Source organism: Martes martes (genome assembly GCF_963455335.1).
Source record: "Martes martes genome assembly, chromosome: 12".
Classification (NCBI taxonomy): domain Eukaryota; kingdom Metazoa; phylum Chordata; class Mammalia; order Carnivora; family Mustelidae; genus Martes; species Martes martes.
Genome location: NC_137900.1, coordinates 84,854,604 through 84,873,189, shown reverse-complemented (window position 1 = coordinate 84,873,189; position 18,586 = coordinate 84,854,604). Strand labels below are relative to the sequence as shown.

Below are 18,586 nucleotides of genomic sequence, written 5' to 3'. Positions count from 1 at the left end.
GCTCTACTTTTGAGGCATAACAGTAGTAGTTGGTGTTTAACCCTTTCTAGCCTTTTTCTATGCAAAATATAAGTAAAACATACACATAATAGACATGTAATTTTTTGCAATTTTCTTCTCTCTCTGAACATACACTGTAGGACATGAAAAATGGTAACTGCCCTGGGACGTGGGATTAGGGGTAGAGGGAGTAGAGTCGGGGTGGGAAGGGAGAGGCACACTTGAAATTTTTAGTTTCTTTACTTATACAGCATTTGCATGCTTTTTTTTTTTTGTCAGGAATGTTTGGAGTTATGGACCCAATAAAGAGATTGGAATAAGTGACACTGTTGAATGCTTAATTCTGTGCAGTCCACCTATTTAAAACAATTTAAAAATTGACCTAATGCCGGGCACTAAACTAAGTGCCTGAGATATACTGTCTCACTGAATCCTTGTAGCGATCCTACAAGGTATGCAATATTATGGTCTCACTTGACAGATGAGTTGCCTAAGACCTAGAGAGACTGATTTTCCAAGGTCACATAGCTGGTCTGCAGAGAACCCAGACCTTTCATACTGCAGTGGCTCTTTTCCTCCAAGCAGATGCATGTTCTTGGAAAGCCCAGCTTTAATGACCTCAGTGCCTGTGCACGTGCAGTCCTCCCTAACCCACTCAAGTCCTCCAGGTGCTTACAGTCCAGGGAGGTGACCAACAATTACAAGCTAATGCTGTAAGAACACATGGTTTAATGAGCTGTGTGCAAAGTGGAGGAATTCAGATGATGTGTCTGAAGCAGCCAATGGGCTTTTGAGAGAATACGTTTGGAATTGACTAAGAATCCCAAGGAGTCTTCCAGGAGCGTGAAGAAAGTTGAGAGCGATCGGAAGTGGGGGACAGGGTGTAGAAAGGGATTTGGGGCCTAGCCCCCGGCTCAGGCGGCTCAGAAAGTGTTACAGACCCTGGCAACTACAGTACTTAAGTTCAGAGTGGCTGGAGGGTCAAGCTGGTCTGAAGGAGGGGCAGAGGGAAGGGCATTCACCTTGAAACTTAAGGCCAGATCATCAAAACTTTTGAAGTTGAGTTAGAGTATTCATACTTTATCTCTTGAATGAAGCAGAGGCGTTAAAACATTTGGATCTGGCATGTTACAAAGAAGGGAAGAGACCCAGGAGTGGCTGTTATGGGAGATCCCTCTTGACCCCCAGCTCTCCAAATCCGATTGCTGGTGGTCAGGTTGTTTCCCACCCTGGGCTGGGAATTCCTTTAGGGCGAGGACCTTGTCTCATTCACTTGTGCTTCCCAACACCCAGCACAGCACCTGGTATGCAGCGGGTACTCAGTAAGGGGAGGAACTGGTAGGCAGAATGCTGTAACCAAAAAAGTGCCCAGGAATAACTCAGTAAAATACAAAGTAAAACATAATTTCTTCCTTAGCACTGCCCAGACGGGTGTTCAGCCAAAGTCTGACACAACAATGAGGCCAGAGAAGTCCTGGCCTCAAACTGAATTCCCAGGTAGGTCCATTGGGTGAGAAAAGCAGAGATGGTTGCTGACTAAGCAGCCAACTTCTGTTCAGTGCCTGCTATGTGATGAGAGAATTCATACCTATTGTCTTTTTCCATCTCTCCAACGGCTTCTAAATCGGAATTATTGTCCTAGTTTCCCTACCATAAAACTGACGATCAGAATGATTCTCTAATTTGGTCAAGGTCACACAGCTGGTAAGTGTAGCGGGGCGGAGGCTGGGAGAGAACCTCTTACCAAGTCAGAGGCCAGCCGGTCCTCCACCTGGGGAGGCGTTGCGCAGCCTACTCCGCTGCTTAGCCTCTGGGGTTGGGGGCGCACTCGCCACTGGCGCGCGGGCCCGGAGAGGCAGGCTCCCAGCGGCATCCGGGAGCCGCTCCCAGATTCGGAAGTTACGAAGTTTCCGTGCATTTCGCTTGCTTCTCTGCGCAGCTCGTCCCCGCTCCGCAGTAGTTACGCTGCTAGCGCAGCGGGGCTCAGGTGCTGCAGCGGGCGGGGGCCTGGCGCCTGGAGAAAGGCGGGGACGCGGCTTACGTAAGCGTCCGCTCGCAGGTGCATGCGGCCTCCACCAGCGTGTGGTCCCTGCGCGCTCCCAGGTGCGCAGTTGGCGCAGGCGGCGGCGCGGCACGGCGCCGGCGGGCGCTGGCCGGCGCTCTCAGGTACGGCAGAGTGCGCGTGGAGGGGGAGCGCGGCGAGCGAGGGGGCGGGCTTTCCGTTCCCCAGCAGCCGCGGGCCCGCCCCCCGGATCGGCCAATGGGCGCGCTGGGCGGTGTCACGTGCTCGCCGCCGCCGCCGCCGCCGAAGCGGAGACCGGAGCCGCGAGCGCCACCAGGGCAGCAGCCGCCGCAGCCGCCGCCGCTGGGCTGAGGAGCCGGAGACGCGGACGGACGAGGTGGCGGCGGCGGCGGAGCGGGAGCGGGGACCGGGCGCGGGCAGAGCGCGGCGGCGCGGGTAGGCTGCGGCGGTGGGGTAGGCGCCTGCGCGGCGGGCCGTCCCGGGCGGGCGGCGGTTTAGGCGGCGGTTGAGGCGGTTGGCGGAGCCGGCCCGGGCCCCGCATTGTTTGTTGTGCGTCCTTAGCAGCGGCGGCGGCGGCGGCGGCGGCCCGGGCGGAGAGCGGGGAGCAATCCCGGCCCCCGTGGCTCTGGCATTGTGGCCGCCGCTGCGGTGCCCCGGCCGTTTCGGGCAAGGGCAGCGGGCAGCCTTCCTCACCTTCGTGGGGGACGGGGTCCCGGCCCCGAGTGAGGGGAGGGCGTGGGCAGTGTTGGGGGGGCCCCGGCGCCGGGGGTCTCGGTAGGATGGAAGGCGAGGGGCTCTGTGCAGGTGTTGGAGGACATTGGGGGCAGGGGCTGTGAGCGAGGCTTGGGGGGGCTGGCGGAGGGTGTGGGCAGACTTGGGGGAGAATGAAGGGTGGAGGGATCCGGCCCAACCGAGCGGGAGGGCCTTCGGGCAGGTTCGGGCGCCCAGTGGGGCCAGGGCGAGTGCGAGAAGGATGGGGAGGGCATTCAGGCGGGTGGGGGCAGCCTTTGGGGCTTCAGGAGGGTGTGAGGGAGGCTTTGGGGAGGGTAGAGGCTAGCGTGATGGGAATGGAAGGAGGAAATTAGGGACTCGAGGGAGGAGTGGAAGAAGCGGATGTCCCGGTCGGGGCTGCGTGTGAGGGGCAAGGCGTGGGGGTAGATTTAAGGAAGGCCACCGGACAAATGTGAAGGGAAATGTGGAGGCAGGTGTGCAGGTAGGGGGAAGTGTGATGGGGAGAGAGGGACGGAGGTGTCCAGGGGTCTCTGGAGTGATGGTGAGGGAAATGGAGGTTTGCAGGGAGGAGGTGTGTGTGAGGGTAGGCCCAGAGGTTTCGGGAGACCTGTGAAGGATATGAGGTTTGTGTCTGGCCAGGAGGTGTGTAGGGAAGACAAGAAGGAAGCAGGAATAGTGTTGAGACTGGATAGGTGGGACACGCAAAGGGCGGACATGTGGGGCGGGGGAGAAGACAGGTGTCTCACTGGCGAGTGGTGCTCAGGGGAGAACTGTATTGGGGGGGAGGGGAGGAGGAAGGTGATTGGAGCAGGGCCAGAGTTGGAGAGAAGAGAGGACAGTGGAGTAGGGTGATGGGGATGGACAGGAGGTGTGCAGTGTATTTAGTGGGTAGCAGACGTGAGTGAAATGAGGAAACTTTGGGGTTGGGGAGACATTGTAGGGGACAGGTGGAGTGGAGTATGTGTGAGGTAGAGGGCCAAAGGTGTAAGGGGTGAGGAAAATATTCTTGGAGTGGCAGCTGAGGTATGAAAACAGATGGAAGGAAATGTTTTGGGGGCAGGAAGTGTGGAGGGGAGTTAGGGAGAAGAAGTGGGGGTGGTATGTGTGTCAAGGGAAATCAGTAGAGGGAGGTAGTAGGGGATGGTTTGGAAGGGGAGGGATGCAGGTCAGGTCTAAAGTACATACAGTATGTAGAGGGATGGAAACATAGCTTGGGGGTGCTAGATTTTGTCTGGTGAGGGATAGGCAAGGAAGAGAGGGAAGAATGGGGGAAAACAGGATATTTTTGGGTAGCGGATGTAGAATAATGCATAGTATATAACGGGGTAAGAGAAAGGCAAGGTAGGGAGGTGTGTGAATGTGTCTGTGACTAGAAAGGGATAGGTTGTGTATTGGATTGGGGTGATGGTGGAGGAAGCAGGTTGTCCAGGTTTAGGGGCAGGAAATCACTATTCAGGCTGGAGAGAGAGGAAAACAGGTTGCTTAAAAGAGAATGGAAGGAGCAGGGTGCTGAAGAGTGAGGAGAGATTGGAAAACTTGAGTCCTGAGAGATGAAGGGGTTCAAAAGTTTAGGTCACTGGAAATAAAAGGCAGAGTGCAGAAGTTGAAAAATCAAAAGCCAAAACCAAACTGAAGAGGGGATTATATTCTGGACGTAGAAGAACTGAAGAGTGTGTGTGGTGTGTGTATGTGGATCCTGGAATGATACTAATGAAAAATGGAGGACATTAAAGCCTATATATTTGAAAGTTCATGCCTCTAGGATCAGAAAGATCAAGAAGCCAGATTTTAGTTCCAGAACCCTATGAATGGGGAAGGGATAGGGTAGAGCTGAGTTGTACACACTCCCAAGTTGGAGGAGGTATGTGGTAGAATATTGTCCTAGTGCATTGCGCTGACAAGTGTGCAGATAGAAGAGCCATACAGGGTTGTGTGGAGGGCACCACAAGTGAATAGAAATAGGATTGCAGCAGGTGCAGGGCAGATGCTTTTTTGAAGATACTGCAAGAGAGCCGGGCCCAGTGTCCGTGCCATTCGAGGCCTGTGTATCAGAGAGGAAGGAATACCTTGGTGCAGTGTCTCAGCTACCCTGGTGCTTTCTGGGTAATGGGGCAGTTTTCAGGCTTTGAGTGATGTAATAATATCTGAGTCCCATGCTAGAGGCAGACAGAGGTAATGTACATCCAGCTCCTAAAAGTGGCAGGAATGGAGATCTGCGATTCTTTAACTCTCTTTCAGGGTGCAAGTGACTGATCCTGGTTGTTGGCTTTTTCTCCCAAATAGTTCAAGTAATAATTTGGTTGGAGGCTTTTGGATTTTCTGGTATTTTGATTTGAGTTAGGGAGTGTAGCGTTAGCTTTATTGAGGAAGACTTTTGGGGTTGTGAGGACATACGGCCAATCAGCTTGCCAGACACATAGGAAATAACCCTTCAGGGGTTTGAGCACATATATTTCAGTGCAGTTCTCATTCAGTGTTCTGTGGCTTGTGTTAGATTCTTTGGGATTTGGAAGGATTAAGGAAACTGCTTTGAGACTGCCGTAGTAAGCAGGGTTTTCTACAATCTTGGGAAACGATTTCCCTTTTGACAGTCGAAAATTCAGTCTTGTCAGATTTTGCAAAAATTTATTTCATGTTGCAGAAATAACTTCAATTATCTCTTTGTGGGCTTCATGTAGTGTGTTATGTAGTACCTGTGTGGTTTCAAAAGGTATGCTTTGATACCTTGGGAAGCTTTCTGGTTTGATTAGTTTTCTCCTTTTGTCAATTTAGGAAGTATCTTAATGTGGCCGTTGTAGGTTCAAATAATAAGTTTGAGTGGAAGTGAGAATCTTGCCTAAACATAATGAAGGCTGAGCAGAACAACACATTTTAAATAATCTGAACCTGTAAATATAAATATTTAAAAAGTAAACTGGAAGCTAATTTTTAAAATCAAATTTAAAGTGCATCATGAAGGCAACAAAATAATGTTCTGAAGGCATTGCTATAAGATTTTACTTTTGGAGGGAAAGGTTTTTAAAGCATAATATGCCTTTCATTGAAATTCTTTGCAGTATTTTGAGATTTGATATATGTGTAGGATATGATTATAAGGGCATGTTTGGCCCCTTTGGCTCCCTGGCAGAGAATTTGAGCAGTAGGTATAAAATGAATAGAGTAACCTTTGAAAATTCTCTCCGATATGGCTATTGTTTCCTTCTTGAATTTTTTAAGTCCCTTGTGTTAGTTCATTTTATTGATTTGGGGCAAGCAATATTTTCTTGCTCAGAATACTCAATTCTGGGAATGTTCTGGTTATATGTATTGTTCTGTGAAATTCTATGGTTTGGGATAGTTGGTAGGCACTTGAAAATATTGTCCTAAGTTTATGAACCAAGGAAAGCAGGTTATTTAGACTTTGTAGACTAAATAATTGGATCTGGTTTTATTTTCACTGGTGACTTGCTGGACAAGATACTTAATCCCTTTGTGCTTGTTTCTCCTCCAGAAACCTGACTCTGTCTACTTCCCATGAGAATTGAGATGGTTTATATAAAAGAAGTATAAGTCTTTCAGGAAGATTAGAACTATGTAAATATGGAGACAGCTCCTTTTTTCTCTGTGTCTTGGTCAAATAATAATTGGTGCTTCGGAATTTGGCATTGGGTGAGTTAATTTGTAGTGGGAAACTTGGATAGAGATGAAACTTCTCTGAATGTCAGAGGTGTCTGCAAATTGAAGTTTCTTCATTCTTTGCTCTACTGTCTGCTTCTCTTTTCTGGCTCATTTCTGTAGTTGAGAGTTGGTGCTGATTTGAATTCTTGAGTATGAGCAGAAGATTGTGAAAAACATTCTGCATTGTGGCTGTAGCCTGAGATTACTTCTAAGCGTGAATTTCCAGAGATGAGCACTTCTCTCACTCAGTGAATTCACTTCCTAAATCAGGAATAATAAATACAATACATTTTCCTGTGTATTTTTCAGAAAATCAACTAATTCTAAGTGACTTGAACAGAAGAATAGAGCTATCCTTCTTCTAGTGGCATTAAGCCTCCTCCTTTAGATTATTGAATATTTTTTCCTTTTTAAAATTTTAGTTCTCAAATACCCATCCTTTTGACATTTCCAAGCCTGTTGACAGGTTATGCTCTATTTGAGGAAGAATGATGTTGAAATGCTTTTAAAGTGTTTATTAGTTGTAGAAAGCCTCTGTATGCTGGTTATGATTGATATTGCAAAAATGTAAATAGTAAGTTGCTTTTTGGGCATTAATTTGCTTGAGCTTGGTAATACCCAGCCCTGATAGTAGTCTTTTGTGTTAGCTGATCTTTTTTTTTTTTTAAGATTTTATTTTATTTTAAAGATTGATTTATTTATTTTGGCAGGGGAGAGAAAGCTCGCAAGTGGAGGGGTGGGGCAGAAAGGAAAGGGAGAGAGAATGTCAAACAGAAGACTCCCCACTGAGTAGGAAACCCGACATGTTGATCTCAGGACCCTGAGATCATGAACTGAGCTGAAAAGAGTTGGATGTCCAACTGACTGAGCCACTCAGGCGCCCCTTTAGAGATTTTTTTTTTTAGGATTTTATTTATTTATTTGACAGAGAGAGAGATCACAAACAGAGAGGCAGGCGGTGGGGCGGGGGAGGGGGAAGCAGGCTCCCCGCTGAGCAGAGATCCCGATGTGGGGCTTGATCTCAGGATCCTGAGATCATGACCTGAGCCGAAGACAGAGGCCTAACCCACTGAGCCACCCAGGCACCCCTAAAGATTTGATTTTTAAGTAATCTCCATACCCAACGTGGGGCTCGAACCCACAACCCTGAGATCAAGAGCCACTCGCTCTACCAGCTGAGCCGGCCAGGTGCCCTGCTGATCTATTCTTAATAGTTTATACTCTTATGTAACATGTTTGGACCTCCATCACCCATCTTACTGCTCTTTTTGTTTGCATTTGTTTTATATAGATCTTATTGGAAAATTGGTTGTTTTAAAAATTTTGTTCAGCTGTAGAAAAACTGTTTCTGACAGGTAATTATGAGAGGCTTCATCCAGTCTAATTTTAGAAAACTTTATTGAGAAATGTAAGTTAAATTTATATGTCAGTTGAAACAGAAAAGAATAAAGTGATGAGGCCAGATTAGTGGTAATATAAATATTTAAATGGTTTAAGCCTGAAAGATCTGCAAGTCTGTAACTTTTAGGTCTTGCACTGAATAGTCAGGTAACCACATGACCTGATTTGTCACTTTCATGCCTGATTTAATGTATTTCTTGTATTAAGGGTCCTTGAAGAACATCCTTTTTGAGAAGTATGGGTATCTGTCTCACAAAAGACATTCCATATATATGTGTAGCTGAGTGAATGAATGCCATCCTAGATTTTAGTTATTTGATATTAAAATTCTCTTAACTTCTGAGAAAACTAGCACTGTGTCAAACATCTGCTTTCTTGAGTTAACTTTAGCACAACTCGAAAGGGTATAGTTGATTATATCAATAAAATCACAGCCTTGCATTGTGTGACTTCATGGTTCATTTCCATTTGAAGAGTGAGTTCTGCAGCAGGTTGTGTAATAAATTCTGAGGCATTTCTGGGTCATGGATAAGATGTAGTTTCTTACTGCACCTGCAGAATTTCCTGTTCTTTGCAGTTTTCCAGGTACCAGTACTTTTCACAATATCCTATTAGGCAGATCAGCAATTTGTTTATACGTTGAATTTAACCATGTTAATACTATAGACATAAATCAAGTATGAATTTAACCATATTCATACTATTGACGTAAAGCAAATAGTAATTGTCCTTAAAGACTCTGTTTAGATTTTTTTTTTTTAATTACACTTACCTATTCTACTAGTTTAATTCAGCAAACATGCATTGACTTAGGCTCAAAGGCACGTTTTGTGCTGGACCTAAGCTTTTTTTTTTTTTTTTTTTAAGATTTTATGTATTCATTTATTTGACAGACGGAGATCACAAGTAGGTAGAGAGGCAGGCAGAGAGGGAGGAAGGGAAGCAGGCCTCCGGGTGAGCAGAGAGCCCGATGTGGGGCTCGATCCCAGGACGCTAGGATCATGACCTGAGCCCAAGGCAGAGGCCTTAACCACTGAGACACCCAGGGGCCCCGAGACCTAAGATTTCTTAGTAGGGCTCTATAACAATGTTTTGTTTTTTTTTTTTTTAAGATTTTATTTATTTATTTGACAGACAGAGATCGCAAGTAGGCAGAAAGGCAGGCAGAGAGAGAGGAAGGGAAGCAGGCCTCCGGGTGAGCAGAGAGCCCGATGTGGGGCTCGATCCCAGGACGCTAGGATCATGACCTGAGCCCAAGGCAGAGGCCTTAACCCACTGAGCCACCCAGGCGCCCCTATAACAATGTTTTGAGTAAAGAATAGATCCTTCCCTAGATAGATTGGCCCTTAATGTGCAAATGGAGTCTATAATTTTGGTTACCTAGGTAGTGACCTGGTAAAGAGGTGGTTTGTTTCTAACAGTTAAGATAGAGGCAGTTTATTCTTTTTTTTTTTTTTTAAGATTTTATTTATTTATTTGTCAGAGAGAGAGAGAGAGAGTGAGCACAGGCAGACAGAGTGGCAGAGGGAGAAGCAGGCTCCCTGCGGAGCAAGGAGCCCGATGTGGGACTCGATCCCAGGACGCTGGGATCATGACCTGAGCCGAAGGCAGCCGCTTAACCAACTGAGCCACCCAGGCGTCCTGAGGCAGTTTATTCTTATGATAGTTATAATTCCAAGTAAATCTAAAACTCCTTAAACATTGCATCTAATCATAGGCTTTTGTACAACTTAGACAACTGACGTTTTTACCTAATGAAGTATAGGGTATTGGGTAGCTCTTGTCTTAACTCTGGACAATTCAGTTTTAGTTAGCAAAGCTAGTGAACTAGAGGGGAAAGGTGTTGCAATTTTGATAATGTAGGTTAGCGGCTGGAGAGAATAAGGTTTGGAGCCCTTGGTATGCATATTTTCAGTTGTTTTTGAAGTTAGCTGTAAATAAGCTTTTTTTTTTTTTTAAGATTTTATTTATTTACTTAGAGAGAGAGAGAGCATGAGAGGGGAGAGGGTCAGAGGTTAGAAGCAGACTCCCTGCTGTGGAGGGAGCCCGATGCAGGACTCAATCCTGGAACTCTAGGATCATGACCTGAGCCGAAGGCAGTCGCTTAACCAACTGAACCATCGAGGTGCCCCTGTACATAAGCTTTTAATGTCAAGGTTAATATGGAAGGACAGATACCAAACATATTAGTGATGAGGTTTTTAAAAAGATGGTATCTTAAAGATAAATATTAACTGTGATGCTCTTTGAAATGCCAGCTTTGTGGTAAATGTTGTGGAGTTATACAAAATTGGCTTTTGAGGGGCACTTGGCTGGCTTAGTGGATAGAGCAGGTGACTCTTGATATCAGGGTTGTTAAGTTCCAGCCCCATGTTGGGTGTAGAGATTACTTAAAAATAAAATCTTCAAAACTGGCTTTTGGTCAGTATTATTGTTTAGTAGTAGTATTTATTTCTAGAGCTCAGGGTTTGCATACCTGGACTTTGATCCCTCTGGGAGTATAATGTAGGTGAACAGGAGAGCATTACATTTAGAGAAATGGAGGCACGGAGTTGACTCTAGAGCAGAGATAGGCAGACTTTCAGAACACCCTTGCAGAGGTTCCTTTTGGTTCCCAAATTTGGGCAGGAAGGTTGATGGCTGGGCAAATTTGAAATCTGCTTCTTTTAGTCAAGCCTTTGAGTGCAAGTCTTTTCAAAGACTGCCTGCAGTAATGCGTGGCCTTTGTAGGAAATTTGGGGCCCAGGATTATGCAGTAGTAATGAAGCTGAAGAAGAGGGCTAGCCCTTGGGTGTACTCTCCTTTTAGGTGTTTCCTAGGGATGATCCTGTGTGCAACCTTGACAGCTGTACTGGGTAGTAGAATGTTGTTGACACCAGAAGACTTGGTCTGATCCTGTTATTTCCTAGTTGTAGATCTCTCTCCTCATGTATAAAATTGGAATAAAACCCCTAAATTACAGTTATGGCGAGGATTAAAGAAGAAAAGTTGTTTATAAGCTGTGAAACATGTAACATTTTTTTTGAAGGGAGGATTGAGGAGAAGTTAAGGGCATACTTTGAAGTAATGAGAAAAATTTGACTCAGAAGGACCTGGATTTTTATTTTTTTTTATCATGGCATGTTCAAATGTACATGAAAGAGAACAGTACAATGAACTTCCACATACCTGTCAACTAGCTTCAGCAGTTACCAGCATTTTGCTGCTTTTGTTTCATCTACCCCTCACTCAGAATTACTTTCTGTTATTTTTGTTGAAATATTTACAGTAAATCTTAGACATCATATACTTTCATCCATAAATACTTCAGTATTTCTAACAGGCAGGAACCTAAAAAAAGATATAACTACAAAACTTTTAACTGTCTAAATTAACTGTAATTCCTTATCTAATGCTCAGGAGGAGCTGGATTTGAAACATAGCTCTACCACTCACCAGCTTTGTGTGTTAATCAAATTACTTGCTCTCTCTGAGCTTCTGGTTCCTTATCTGTAGCATAAAGATAATACCTCATGAAGTTATTTTGAGCTTAAATGAAATAACATGTAAAAGGCCTAACATGAATGATCTCAGTAAATAGCCCAGCTTCTCTCCTGAGCTTCCTATGGCTTGTGAATTAGGATTATGGGCTGCCCTCCTTCCTTCTTTAGTATCACAAAGAATAACAGTGCCCTGAACTGACTGTCCACTAAGCTAGTGAAATTTCTCTTCATTGGGCTGTTTGACTCTTTTAGTGAAATTCTGTCGCAGTTGAAATCATGTCTGTTCTCCCCCTCTCTTCTGCAAAATCATTATTCTCCTGTCTAGTGGCTCATTCTAGTCAGCATACACATGCTGTTATTTCATCTATTCTTTTTTTTTAAACAATGCTTTCTTGACCACGCTGTTTCTTGTAGATGCAACCCAGTTTCTCAACTTCTTGGAAAAGTTGTTTCTACTCATCTTCTTTTCTCCTGTTCTCTCCTGAACCTACAATAAGAGACTTTCAGCTTAATTACTGAAACTGCTCTTGTTGAAACCACCAATTTTAATTCTTACTTAACCTGTTAGCAGCATTTGGTGCAGTGGATGTCTCCTTCCTTGAAATACTTTATGCTCTGGTTTCTAGGATACCATATTCTGTTGGTTTTCCTCCTGTCTCCTTGGCTTCTCCTTTGTTGGTTCTTCTTCATAACTACTACCTCTTAATATTGGACCACCTGGAATCTCTGCTCTTCATTCTCATTCCCCCAGTGATCTCATCCAATCTCCTGGCTTTATTACTGTGTATATGCTGATGATTCTCAATTCTTATCTCTGAAACTCCAGACTTGTTTGTCCTACTGCCTATATTGACATCTCCACTTACATATTTTATTGGCATCTCAAACTAAACTTGCCCCAAACCAAACTCCTGATCGTTACCCTGCCCCCTCTTTCATCTGCCCCTATTGTGGTATTCCATGGGTTTTTTTGTTTTGTTTTCTTTTTATCTTTTTAAAAAAGATTTTATTTATTTATTTGACAGATCACAAGTAGGCAGAGAGGCAGGCTGAAAGGGAGGGGGAAGCAGGCTCCCTGTTGAGCAGAGAGCCCGATACGGGGCTCGATCCCAGGACCCTGAGATCATGACCTGAGCTGAAGGCAGAGGCTTAACCCACTGAGCCACCCAGGTGCCCCTCCATGTTTTAGTTAATAGCAACTTCCTCCATCTTTTTAGTTGCTCAGGCCAAAAGAGTTGTCTTTGACTCTCTCTCATACACTACATTTGATCCATCAGGAAATCTTGCCATTTCTGCCTTCAAAATACATACAGACCATTTTTCATCATCTCTACTGATTTAAGTTTACATCAGTTCTTTTGCATTATTGCAGTAGCCCTTTTTTGCTCTTCACCCCTTCATATTTTGTTCTCAATCCCATAGCAACAATGATCCTTTTAAAAAGGTAAGTCAGATTTTGTCTCTTTCTGGTCAGAACACTCAGAATAAAAAGTTACGTCCTGTCAAGGTCTTCTGTGATCAGATACCCTTTTCTTCTCTGACTTAATCTCCTCCTACTTTTTGGACACAAAAAAGTGTCCTTCTTGCTGTTTCTTTAATGTGACAGGCGTGTATTTCTGTCTCAGGTCCTTTGCACTTGCTGTTTGCCCTGCCTAGAATGCTGTTACTCAGATATATGATTGCTTCATCTTTTTTAGGTCTTTTCTAGTGAGGCCTTCCCTTTCTACCCCATTAAAATGGCAGCTCCTCCATTTCTGGCCCTTCCCAGCCTTTTCCACCTTCTTTTTCTCATTACCATTTAAACCATTTAACTTCTATTTTGCTTATTTTGTGTATTGCCCTTTTACCTTTACTAGAGTATAAGCTCCATAAAGGTAAGGATTAATACTGGTTTTGTATTCTGCAGATTCTAAGCACCTAGAACAGTACCTGGGACTAAGGTTGTTGACTATTTGTTGAATGAATTTTTCTTTATTAGTTACAGTCTGTTTCTTGGTAAAGATGCTATAGTTGGAATTTCAGTTTTTTCTATGGAATACTCTGTACCTTGAGGTCTTTATGATGTGTTTTTCTTCTTAATGAGTATCCTTTCAAAGATTGCTATTGGTTTTATTCATCATAATTTTGAATATTATGCACTGTGCTAGTTGGATGGGGGGATACAAGAATAAAGTATACATAGACACTGACCTTCAAGAGCTTACATTCTATTGAGATAGATGATATATGTGTGTGTGTGTGTGTGTGTGTACGTACATGTATATATGTGTGTTTATATGTATGTATGTACGTGTTTGTCTGTGTTTGTTTTTTTTTAAGGTAAGACCTTAGATAAAATGGTCCAAGAGTTCAGAAGAGCAAGATATTATTTCTAGCTAAGAGGGATAAGGGAAAGACTTCAGAGAGAATGTGATATATACATCTGTACTGAGCCATGGAAAACGAGTAGGATTAGGTAATGAGAAAATAGGGAAGAGAATTGCATATGGAGGAAATTGCATTAGCAAAATAAGAATGCTCAAGATTTCTTTAAGAAAGAAAAGTGGTTCAGTAGTTAAAGGTGAGAGAATATCAAAGGAAATGGTAAGAATGTTGGAGCCACTGATGATGGAAGGCCTGGAATGCAAAGGTGAGGAACTCAGTTTTTAATCTGTTGACAGTGAGGCTTCAGTGAAAGGTTTTTGAGCAACAGTGGAGGGATGGTATTATTAGGGCTATATTTATGAATTTGGTAACTTTATGTGAAAAGAGAGGCTGAAATGCATACACTGATTAAGATGCTGTTGTACCTGTTCGAAGAAAAAAAGCGATAAAAGTAGTGGAAACAGGAATGAAAGGGATGCCTTGAAACTGGATGTGAGGGCTGAGTGACAAGTCTACAGGTTTCAAGCCAGGTTGATTGGGCAGGCTAGGTGCCTTGAAGAGCGTAGGGAATCCGACAGTGGTATCAGGAGGCAAGTTTAGTTTAGTTTTGGTACTGAGTTTGCAAGTGTGGTGGTGACATTCAAGTGATGATTGTTTTGATAAAAAGAAAATTAGGAATGTTTAGAAAGGATGTGCATCTGTGGCTTTATGCTTTCATTTTGATACTAACTGCCAGAAAGAGACTTGATTGCTGAATCGGTTACTGAGGTCTGAATCTAGATAACTGATTTGGAAATCTTCCGATAAGGCCTCCAGACCTTTCTTTCGATTTGTAAGTGTCTCCACTTGTTTCACTAAAGTTTGTTAGATAAGTTGCTCTAGATTGTAAAACATTTTATGTGTTCTCAGCAGTTTGTTACAACTTAGATGTCATCCTTTGAGCTTTCCTTTACTGCTTCATGGGCTATGGATATCTCACTCTGTCTGTTCCACCCTTTTGGAAACAACAGATGAGGGGCACCTGGGTGGCTCAGTTGGTGAGTGTCTGCTTTTGGCTCAGATCATGATCCCAGGGTCCTGGGATCCAGCCCCACATCTGGCTCCCTGCTCACAGGGGAGCCTGCTTCTCCCTCTCCTGCTTCCCCCACCCATGTGCTCTCCCTCTGCTCTCTCAAATAAACAAAATATTAAAAAACAAAACAACAGATCAGAGTTCCCAGCTAGTCACTTCCATCACTATGTTGAGATCCTGTTGAGTTAGCAGGTTTGAATGCTCATGCCAAACCCCTTTTCCATCCCCTTAGGATTTAGAAGCACATTGGAGGAAGACAACCCTTCCACCCTAATTAGTGGTAGTTAAGGTGTTAGTTGCCAAAACATGTCTTTAACAACCTACACTTAACAAAATACCATAAGATACCAGAGGATTTAGCTTCTCTTCCGGGCATATTCAAGAACAGAATAAGATTCCTTCAGATTTATAAACTTTTCAGAGCTGTATAACAGGAGGAGTTTTTTTTTTTTTAAACTTTTTTTTTATATTTATTTATTTTGAGAGAGAGAGATGACAAGTAGGCAGAGAGGCAGGCAGAGAGAGAGGGGGAAGCAGGCTCCCTGCTGAGCAGAGAGCCCGACACGGGGCTCGATCCCAGGACCCTGAGATCATGACCTGGGCCGAAGGCAGAGGCTTAACCCACTGAGCCACCCAGGCGCCCCCAGGAGGAAGTTTTTTTTTTTTTTTTTTAAAGATTTATTTATTTATTTATTTGACAGACAGAGATCACAAGTAGGCAGAGAGGCAGGCAGAGAGAGAGGAAGGAAGCAGGCTCCCTGCTGAGCAGAGAGCACGATGCGGGGCTCGATCCCAGGACCCTGAGATCATGACCTGAGCCGAAGGCAGAGGCTTTAACCCACTGAGCCACCCAGGCGCCCCAGGAGGAGTTTTTAATCCAAAGGTCATTTATAGGAAAAAAGACATATTTGCAAAATAATGTTGATTAATGTATGTAATTTTATTTATAGGCTATCTAATGATGCATTATACTTATATTTTATACTTAATGCATTTTTAATAGTTGGATAAAAAGACATCCTTGAGTTTATTAGTTAAAAACTTGTAGTTCACCAACTTGGCTTATAATGGTGACCTTGAGCTTACCGCATTAGTTGTGTCTGAATTAAGTCTTTTCCTTTGTCCCTAGATCATAATGTTAGTGAATATGATTTTGGCACTGTCATCATAGAATCAGTTTTTGTTTACCAGTAGATAGGAGTCAGTAGGACTCAATCACCCTGAAATGAGAAGATTTTCTTTCTTTTTTTTTTTTTTTTTAAAATATTTATTTATTTGACAGACAGAGATCACAAGTAGGCAGAGAGGCAGGCAGAGAGAGAGGAGGAAGCAGGCTCCCCGCCGAGCAGAGAGCCCGATGTGGGGCTCGATCCCAGGACCCTGGGACCATGACCTGAGCCGAAGGCAGAGGCTTTAACCCACTGAGCCACCCAGGCGCCCCGAGAAGATTTTCTTATATAGGATAACACATTTTAAGTTCAGTGGACATGTGGTGGCTTTTAGTTGGTCAGATTTAGCATATATTGTAGTTTAACTTTTTTTTTTTTAATCTGGATAATTTTATTTCGCATAATTGGTTTGCCAAGAATATAAAGTATAGCATCTTTGAGAAACCTTTTAGGTTCCTTTAGCCCCACTTTGTTCTTTGACAGATGAAGAATTCAGGATATATCCTGAGTGATTAAGGGACTTGGCCAGAATCACACACATAGTTAGTGGCACAGTTGGGGTATGAGGTGGATTTCTCAACCACCAGGCTTGGGCTCCAGGCTGCTTTGGAAATGTGGACCAGAAAACCTCAAATAAACTCAGTTTAACTGGTCACATTGCTGGCATCTAATGGTGTTCAGTAGGAATAATTATGCTACTTTTTTCCTCATTCCCTCTGAAAATTAATTTTTTTTTAAAATTAACCATTTTAAACTGAACAGTTCTGTGGCATTTAGTATATTCACATTGTCTGGCAACCATGACCCTCTCTAGTTCCAAAACATTTCCATCACTCCAAAGTGAAACCCCTTGACCCATTAAGCAGTTTGAAGATTTTCTAAGCAATTAAAAATCTTTAAACAATTAAAATAAAAATCTTTACTCTGACAAGGTTGACGGTAGCAGGTTTCGTACTAGTGGTCACTCTTAGTGCTTTGCTACCCGTCTCTGGTTTGCCAGGGAGAATTAAAGTGAATCCTCTTATGTTAATTAGTAGTGGATGCATTACACTTATAATGACAACATAAAAAAGAAAGTGTCAGACACGTAATGATTAACAATACTAATAGTAGGTATATATTATGTATGTTATCGCTAATCTTCACACTAGCCTTTTAAAGTGGTTGCTCTAGTTCAGATAAGAAGATTGGGGCTTGGGGCACCTGGATGGCTCCATCGGCTGAACGTCTGCCTTCGGCTCGGGTCATGATCCCAGGGTTCTGGGATCAAGCCTCACGTTGGGCTCCCAGCTCAGTGGAGATCTTGCTTCTCCTTCTACCCCTCTGCCTGCTTGTGTGCGCTCTCTCTCTTTTTCTCTCTCTCAAATAAAATCTTAAAAAAAAAAAAGGAAGAAAATGAAGAAATTGAGTAAGTTCAGAATCACTTAGTTGGTAAGATGTGGACCTGGTATTCAAATCCATGTCTATTTGGTTCCAAGACTTGGGTGTTCTCTTTACTAAATTTGGGAGTAGACAGGCAAAAGCGACAAATGGAAGGGATCATCTTGTATGGGGGACCTGGTACTGTTTTAGCAGGGTAGTGTATAAGGGAAGGAGGTTGAGTTTGCTGGTTGCAGTATCACCACTTTTGACCCCTTGTGATCTGTATTCCATATGAGAGAAGCAAAATATGAAATAACCTTTGGAACTCTTTAATGGACATTATAAGCAATTAGAAGAAAGTGTAGCTTCTGAGATTTTGTTTTTAGAAATTCTTTCTTTCCCTGCTCATTATTTTAAAATCATAAGTTGATTTGCTGAGTAGTTAACGATTAGTCTTAACAGTATTGGAACGCCATTGATTTCCCATTTTAAGATACTTTAAAAAAGTATCTTAGGGGGCACCTGGGTGACTCAGTGGGTTAAGCCTCTGCCTTCGGCTCAGGTCATGATCTCGGGGTCCCAGGATCGAGCCCGCCAATGGGCTCTCTGCTCAGCACGGAGCCTGCTTCCCTGTCTCTCTCTGCCTGCCTCTCTGCCTACTTGTGATCTCTGTCTGTCAAATAAATAAATAAAATCTTAAAAAAACAAGTATCTTAGATAAGATACTTTCAATGAGGAATAACGCAGATTGTGTGTGTTGAAGGATTTTGTAGTTATACTTTTGCCCCAGTGAAGAAAACTCTTTTAGCTTTTTTAAAGTTTGAAAGGACTTTAATAGGCCAGTTTTCAGTCATTCTTCTAAGGTGGCTAGTAAGTCACCTGGTAAGCTTTGTCATTTTCCTTTTTTTCTCCTTTTTAAAGATTTTAATTTTTAAGTAATCTCTACACCCTGTCTGGGGCTCGAACCCACAACCCCGAGATTAAGACTCACATGCTCCACCGACTGAACCAGTCAAGCCCCTGCCCTCCTTGCCATTTTCTACTGTGTTTTGAATGACATGACTTCTCTTCTGGAGTAATTTGGTTCACTATGTTAGGTTTAGGCTAAAAGAAATGTAAGTAAAAGATAGCTTCCTGGCTACTTAGGCAAAGAGGTTTTTTTAGGTTATGTGAGCATAGCAGGAATGTAAGCTATAGCAACAGCAGCCACCTGAGATGTCCTGAGTTTAAGTGTATTGATAGTTATCCAAGGAAGTATAGATTTTTGGCAGTGACCTTGTGACTTTTGCTAATATCTAAATAGTAGGTACTTCCATAAATGGAT

The 18,586-nt window shown here is 43.5% G+C and overlaps 1 protein-coding gene across 3 annotated transcripts in view; it reads left to right on the top strand.

Moving 5' to 3' along the window:
* The first annotated feature begins 2,304 nt into the window (after positions 1-2,304).
* STRBP (spermatid perinuclear RNA binding protein) overlaps positions 2,305-18,586 on the top strand; it is a 150,099-nt gene continuing 133,817 nt past the window's right edge. For all 3 annotated transcript variants that reach the window (XR_013967687.1, XM_080819192.1, XM_080819191.1), the window contains exon 1: positions 2,305-2,458. The gene's annotated coding sequence lies outside the window, so the exon portion shown is untranslated. The remainder of the gene's footprint in view (positions 2,459-18,586) is intronic.